A 7,637-nucleotide genomic window follows, 5' to 3' on the forward strand; every position below is an offset into this window, starting at 1 on the left:
GGTGACGCAAATAATTTCCTCAATATTTGGTGCATCATTTTCATAGGGTTTCACATCCTGAAGTAAAGGTGTCTTTATAAAATATATTTGACATCACAAGCAATAAAAATTTGTTTAAACGTAACACTGTTCATAAACCTCTAACAACCGGGGATATCAACTAAAAAATGCTAACCGAATTTCATACTGCCTTACGTGATTCACTGGAAATATATTATTCTACAATTAAATTTAAGCATTATTTACATATGTATAWTGTAGTTTCTGTTATAGGCTTTACGCCCACAAATATTGTTTAGTTATTTATAAAATGATGCAATGTGCAATAGATATAAATACGCTTGATAACGGAGAGATTATGGTAAAAACATGCTGTTTATAGCAAAAAATTTTTTGACATACTTATCCGGGTTTGTGCAACAGAGAACGTAACCATACATTTTTCGCAGAACTTTTCTCTCCAAAACTCGCAATGCCGACTCATCAGATGTTGTCAACGTCCATGCCTCTGCGCCATATGGTAGGCCGGGAATAATGAGTGATTTATACAGTTTGGTTTTTGTTCGTGAAGAGAGGACTTTACTTCTCAATTGTCAACTCAGTCCGAAGTGGCACCTTCTGACTACAGTTTTTCTGCGTTCGATTTCGAGGCTGACATTATTGTTGGTATTAATGCTGGCTYCAAGATAGACGAAATTATCTACGACTTCGAAGTTATGACTGTCAACAGTGACGTGAGTGCCAAGTCGCGAGTGCGACGACTGTTTGTTTGATGACACGAGATATTTAGCTTTGCCCTCGTTCATTACCAGACCCATCTGCTTTGCTTCCTTATCCATTCTGGATTCAGGCTATAACCTATGAAAACATCAAGAGAGTTTTCAAACTAACTTCGGATGACCGTAAAGTGAAGTTGTTTGTGATAGCCGGCACTTCAAAGATATCAACTGAACGTGGACATCAAATATTCAGGAATATTTGGRTATGAAAAAGATCTAAGCAAATCGGGTGCCGCGCGAGCTCACTTTTGTTCGCAAGAAACTCGAGATTTTGCATTGATATGTGACAATGGATGAAAGATGACTCCATCATATTACTCCGAAGTCCCATCAACAGTCATCCCTTCTAGGCAAAAAAAACGCAACAGTCGGCTGGCAAAAATCCATGAATCGGATTCGAATTGCTTCCGCGGGCATTGCATACTCTTGAAATGGGCTATTTCCTGTTCTCAGGTCACAAAAGAATGATCGCTGGAAAGATATTTTTGTCGAATGAAGAGCTGATCGCCGAAACTGATGCCCATTTTGATGCGAAGCACTAATAGTACTATAAAATGGTGTCGACTGTTGGAGGGTTGCTATAATCAGTATACCACCCTTGCAAGGAACTATGTTGAATTAAGAAAACGAGGTTTACTATGGTAGGCCGTCGTCTTTTCAATAGACAATTGTTGCATATATGCCCAGGCTTTTCCATAAATCAAAAAATATCTAAGTGAACTCCATCTACGTGCGTCCTCAACTTTCTACAAGTACTTAATTAATCTGACTCTTATTTTCTTYTAAAAATCAAAGTGCATCAGTTACTAATAGAGAGAGCTCACTCTTCTTTTCCATACCTACCTACATATATACCATAAAAGAGCGCATAACAAAGTGGTCAACATGATAAGGTAATTCCATACGTTAATAGTTTCGACAACCTTGAGCCTCCCACCTGAGTGCTATTTATRCACCACAAATTATTAAACATTTCATAGGTGTGGTGTCAGGCACCCACCAGTCATTTGCGGGCACAAAACCTACGCCGGCTGACAAAAATAAAAAATATAAAATAAAATAACAACAACGACATTAACATATAAAAATATGCCTATTGTGGTCAAATCAGTGCTCGTGACACTGCTGAAATTTACCGTTGTCTGGAAATGCACGAAATCAAAGGTGCGGAGCAACGAACAACAACTTTTCATGCGCGAGCTTAGGGGCTGCCGAAGCGKTGACTGCTGGCTGTTCGGCTGTTTCTATCAAAACACCGGCAAACAGTGGTCATAGGTTATGTCAGAGAATTTTAACATTCTCTGGTTATGTCTACAATGCAGTTTCGTAGATACACGCTGCCAATTCTCACTTGTCGGCGCACGTCAGCGTCAGCGTCAGCGTCAGCGTCGACGTTTCCGTTGCTATAATATGTATGTATGTATGCATGTGTATATGTGTGTAATTTTTGGCGCTGTTCGCGTCGCTCGGTGTAATTATTCGACAAGTGTTGCTCACTCAACCAAATTCGTATTTACATTGTTGCCATTTTTGTTGCAATTKTTATACGCCTAACAGGGTACATACATATGCATATTAAATTTACCACGAAGCTTGCAAAAACCAGAAGGAAACTACGGAAAATCTCATGTATATAATATATATTGGGTCATTCGTTAATTAATTTCGTTTTTTAGTGCAATTTAAGCACGTTTTTTATTGAGTAAAATATTTTATAAAATTATATATTCTTTATTTTGATCCATACCTTTTGCTATTTTTCGGGATACCACGCTCTCAAAATATTTAACTCCTGCAGGTTAAAAAGTGGTYGAAATGGGTTTTGCYGTCCTGATTTGARGTGAARGTKCTYCCATCSAYAMACMTTTGCAGAGAACGGAACAAGTAATAGTCCAATGGTGCCAAGTCTAGAGAATAAGTAAAAGCTTCTTTCGAACCATCAAACTTTTAYGATATTTCGCATTATCCTGGTGGAATATGACACTTTTTACTATTGATCAACTGCGTCAAATAGTCTAGGAACTGGAGTGTTTCCATCCATTCAGCCAACGTGACCCATCACGACTCATCAAATAATGTCACTGTCCATGCCTCCTCACCATATAGCAGGACGGGAATGATGAGAGACTTGTRGAGTTTGGTCTTTATTTGTCGAGAGAGGACTTTACATTTCAAGTACCTACTCATTTCAAAGTAGCACCTGTTGGCAAAAGTAATTCTGAGTAGGATTTCAGAGGTGTAATCATGCCTCTGCATAAGCAGTTACGGTGGTAGAACCAAATCTCTACTTTTGCGTCTACGCCGGGCATCCTGGAAACGTGGGTATCACTTGTATAAGATGCGGTAGCTAGCTCGTGGGGGTTCTGGGTCACAGCTAAAACAGAGGAAGCATCAGCGAAGCCACCTATTCGGTTTAAGAGTTCGCTGAAGTCTAATTGCAGCGTCTGTTCATCAGAGGTGTGGTTGCGAGCAGGTGTCGGTCTTTAAAGAAAGCGATTTGCTTTAAAAATGTTTTGGGTTTGGGACACGCCCCATGGAAACCGCTCGCAAGGAAAAGGAAAATGAAATCACCCTCTGTCCGTCTGTCCGTCAGTATATACACGACCTCAATTTTTAAATTATCGATCTGAAATTTTACTCACGTTAATTTCTTCTCAAGAAATTGTTCATTTGACGCAATCGCTGACATCGGGTCATTAAAGCATATACTACATATATTCATGGCTGAAATTCTGTATAGATTTTTTCGAAGGCAAGGGTATAATTTTCCAACATATTGTCTAGATCGGGTCACTATAGACTATAGCTGTTATACAAACTGATCGGTCAGAATTAAGTTCTTTTATTTAACAAGACACTTTCACGGTATTTGACTGTGAAGGGTGTTATAGCTGCGGTACCGCCGAAGTGAACGCTTTCTTAGCTTCTTTGCTTCTTCGTTTAATTTTTTTTTTATTTTTTGTTATGATTTTTTTTATTGCTTTTTTTCTTTTTTTTTTTTTTGCGCCACAGCTTGTATTGCTTTCGGCGCTCTTGTCATTGCGGCAACCACAACTACAACCCGCAATGGCAACTGCAACGACGAAAATTGCGTCAGCGTCGCTGTCGGCGTCAGCAGCGCTTTGCTTTATTCAGCAATATTTTTTTTTCTGCATTGTGTTTGTGTTTGTTGCTATTATTGTGGTGTGTTGCTGTGGTAAAACTTTGTCGCTTATTTGCTTTACATTTTTTTCTTCTTCTTTATTTGCTCGTGCGCTTGTCATCATCACCAACTCAGCTGTCTGTCGGTCACAGTCGCCGGTTAGGCCTGAACGGGTATTATACATAAACGATCAATTAGCCAAGTTAATTCACTGCCTTGTCAGCTGTCGWCTGAAGCAGAAGTCTCGTGYAAAAGGTGTCGTGTTGAGTGCCGTTGTTTTTATTCCCAAAGGAATCGTTTTTGGCTCGTGCGYATACAAAATCATACCGAAGTGCTTTGTTGCTAAAATACCGGAATTTTGCTCGCGATTTCATTTGCTTTGTTTTGATTTTCATATTCGTGTTTGCTTTCTTCGTTTATTGCATTTGCATAACAATTGAAAGCAAATTTTTTTATCGTCCTGCAAAGTGTGAATTGGTGTTAAGCCACTTGACGTGCTCAATAATATATCGAAGATTACGTAAATAGTCGTGAACTGGTTCAAGCAGACGAAGTGAGTGCTGAAAAGAAAAAAAAAACGTGAAACACCCATGTTCAAATGTACAAGTAAGTGCAAATCAATATATTTTTAACAAGTTACAGTTACAAAAAAAAGTGTTATTTTTGTTTAACTGAATTTGAATTTGATTTAAACTCGGAATAGAAGTATTTGTCTATTCAGAGCTTGTTTTTCTACAACTAGAGACTGTTTGAAACAGTCCTCATCAAGTTTAAGGCGTTTTTATAAATGTTTGGTATTGGTAATCCTTCAAGAATTGGACATGTGAAGACCTTYCCAGTTTAATTATTGCCAAGTTCATATATTTTCTTTTTATTGCTTTCTTAGTGGTGTTAGAACTTCCCAAAGCTAAAAAAAAAAGTCTGTGAATCATTACAGAAAAATTATTTGTTCAAACTGTTTTATTATTGAAAGTTTGTTTTTCTTTTTGGTCTACTGGTCGTCATCAAAAGAAGGGTCTCTCATCCGAGGCCCACAAGCCTTCTCACTTTCGTGGCTCGCCTTCAAAAGGATGTATTTTGGCTACCCAGAGCAMACTTGGTCTAAGACCGGAAGTCGTGAGCTGCTTGAGCCATATGTAAAAGAATCATTTCTGAAGCTTCCAAGTGAATGGCGCTCAGAGAGCCTTCCTCACTTGCATGAACTTCTACACATGGCTTCATGCACCATGACGGCTTACGTTTAATCTAATGACATCTTTATTTCTTGCAATTTCTTTCAATCAATTTATTTTAATTGTTTTATTTAATTACTCATTCTTTCTCAATTTTCTTATTACGCTTGCTTTTCCTGTTTCAAACTTTTCAAGTGAACGCTTACGCTTAGCCTTAAGTCCTCTTTCAAYTTTGTTATTGCTGTTTCTGATCTTTTATTTTGCTTTAATTTTCATTTGTTTTAGTTTGCTTACTCATTCCTCTTCATCATTTTTCTCATGATTTTCGTTATTATTATTTAATAATTTTGTTCCTTATATTACATACTTCGACAAACATTAGTCATCCACAAGTTAAGTAAACTCAGCTTTCGATTCAATTTGTAAGGATGAGTTTGGCTTACTCTCGAACTGTATCACACATAATTAAGCTTGTTACAGCAAGACAACATGTATATTGTAACAAGAAAGTACCCAAAAATTTAACCCAAAATATTTAATTATTCATCAATATTTATTTTGTCGCCTTCAAGGTCATCCCCACCAGTTGTAATGCACTTATGCCAAAGATATTTACAGTCCTCGAAACACTTTTCATAACTATTTTTGGGACGGTCTTCAGCTTCTTCAGCAAACTTTGTTTTATCTCTTCGATCGACTGACCCTTGAGCGGCATTTTCAGTTTGGAGAACAAGAAAAAATCACGAATATATGGCTGATTAAAGGTATTCTTTGTGTTTTTGGCTTTAAGTTCGGTTGCAATCTTATTATTTTTGAAAAAAATCATTTTTATAGGAACGAGTCGAGCAAGAACGCTTTTCATATTCAAAATATCCACCAAAATCATGTCGAGCTCTCTTGCCATCTCTCTAACACCCGCCTGAGGATTTTTAAGCACCATATCTGAAGATTATCCACAACGAGGCCTGTCTTCAATGATCTCTCGAATGTTTTTTAAGGTCTTTATACCACTCCTTGGCTTATGTCGTTGATAAAATTGAATAATCTGAATGTCAAAGTTAACTAAATATCAAATAGTTAATTTTTGATTAGCCATTCACCGCTTGTATGCTGGCTTAGTTTGAGTGCCGCTCTCTTGTCTTGCAATTTACACGTACGACAACAACAAAGTAATACGTTTGAATTTTACAGAAGAGAGTAGAGAGTAGCAAGCTACCTTTCGTTAATGCACATCTTTACAATAATTAGAATCTAAGTTAGCATATTTAGGTCCTCTCTGAGTCTGTAGTACAGTGGTATAAGCGCTTACTATTCTATAACGTTTCGATTATGCCACTCGGTGTAATTTAAGACAGCTGTTTGTTCGATTCAACAATCCCACAAGCTGCTGTTAGCATTTAAAACTTTTGTCCTGCATGTAACTTTTCAAACACATTGACATTGTTCACCGCGAAATTTAGTAATTTGGCGTGCAAATTTAGCCACCAAACACTTACTGGTTCTTTGTTCATACTACAAGTATTTCTGAATCCTAATAATAACACCTTTTTGTTSAAACATATTTATAGACAAGTGCGTAGATACTTAGTCGTATTTGCTTAGGTGCGAAATGGTATAAAGTAACTGTCATATAGCTATTATGAAAGAGTTAGGCCGAGGCGTTAGGCGTTAAGTATTTGCAACGTGCGGTATTTATGAATAATTGGGCCATACAACTCCGACTTACTGAACATTTTTCATATATGATGAATATAATTTGATTTGCCATAGCATATAAATCTACTATTTTCAATTTTTCTGAAATTTACGACGAGCACTCAAAATACAAATTGACAGCCGGTTACCCAAATACGCTCRCCCTCCATTCTYAGCCGACAACCAAGCAAATTTTCTCGATATTTGTTGATATTAACTGCAACAAATTCAAGGTTTTCTGTATGTTGCTTATTTTCTTAGCTGATTTGCATTGTTTCCTYCATATTTGGCTGTATTAACTAAGAATGGAATGTCTTTGCCACGAAAGTGTCAACAAAATTGTGGAAGGTAAKAAGTGTCCATATTGACGTCATTATTATTATGGGTTTTCTGATGCCGTAATCAATAAAACTAGCAAAAAAGTAATAACAAGGAAACAGCTTTGTCGTGTGAGATATGTGTAAAATGGACAAATGGAATCCAGTTTTGTCTAAATGACTAAAAACATAGASACTTTCGCAAGACAGTGCGTTCGAGTCAATAATAAATGCAAGWTGCTCATACGGTTTCGGCTAGTTAAGAATGACCAGCAGTGTGTTTTAGGTTAACTTAAGGAAAATTCCAAAAGTTTGAATTAATATGTTAACTCTAAGCGAATTTTGAACTTGAAGATATTGCTTTAACAATGTAATCACTTCTTGACACGATAAGCTCTGTTGAGGGTTTGCCGCAATAACACATCRTCTCCTAAAATGCAAAATAGCAAAACATATATCWTAAGTTACAGGCGAAGAAAACAATATAATAGAAACCACACATATGAAACAAAATTTCAGTTTTGGTTATAAA

General features: G+C 37.0%; 1 protein-coding gene across 1 annotated transcript in view; it reads left to right on the plus strand.

The window, feature by feature from the left end:
• Window positions 1-4,141: 4,141 nt before the first annotated feature.
• Window positions 4,142-7,637, plus strand: part of LOC108977068 (putative inorganic phosphate cotransporter) — an 80,007-nt gene continuing 76,511 nt past the window's right edge. The window contains exon 1 of the mRNA XM_018946574.1: window positions 4,142-4,527. The gene's annotated coding sequence lies outside the window, so the exon portion shown is untranslated. The remainder of the gene's footprint in view (window positions 4,528-7,637) is intronic.

This window comes from Bactrocera latifrons, unplaced genomic scaffold (genome assembly GCF_001853355.1).
Source record: "Bactrocera latifrons isolate USDA-ARS-PBARC rearing strain unplaced genomic scaffold, ASM185335v1 scaffold_83, whole genome shotgun sequence".
Lineage (NCBI taxonomy): Eukaryota > Metazoa > Arthropoda > Insecta > Diptera > Tephritidae > Bactrocera > Bactrocera latifrons.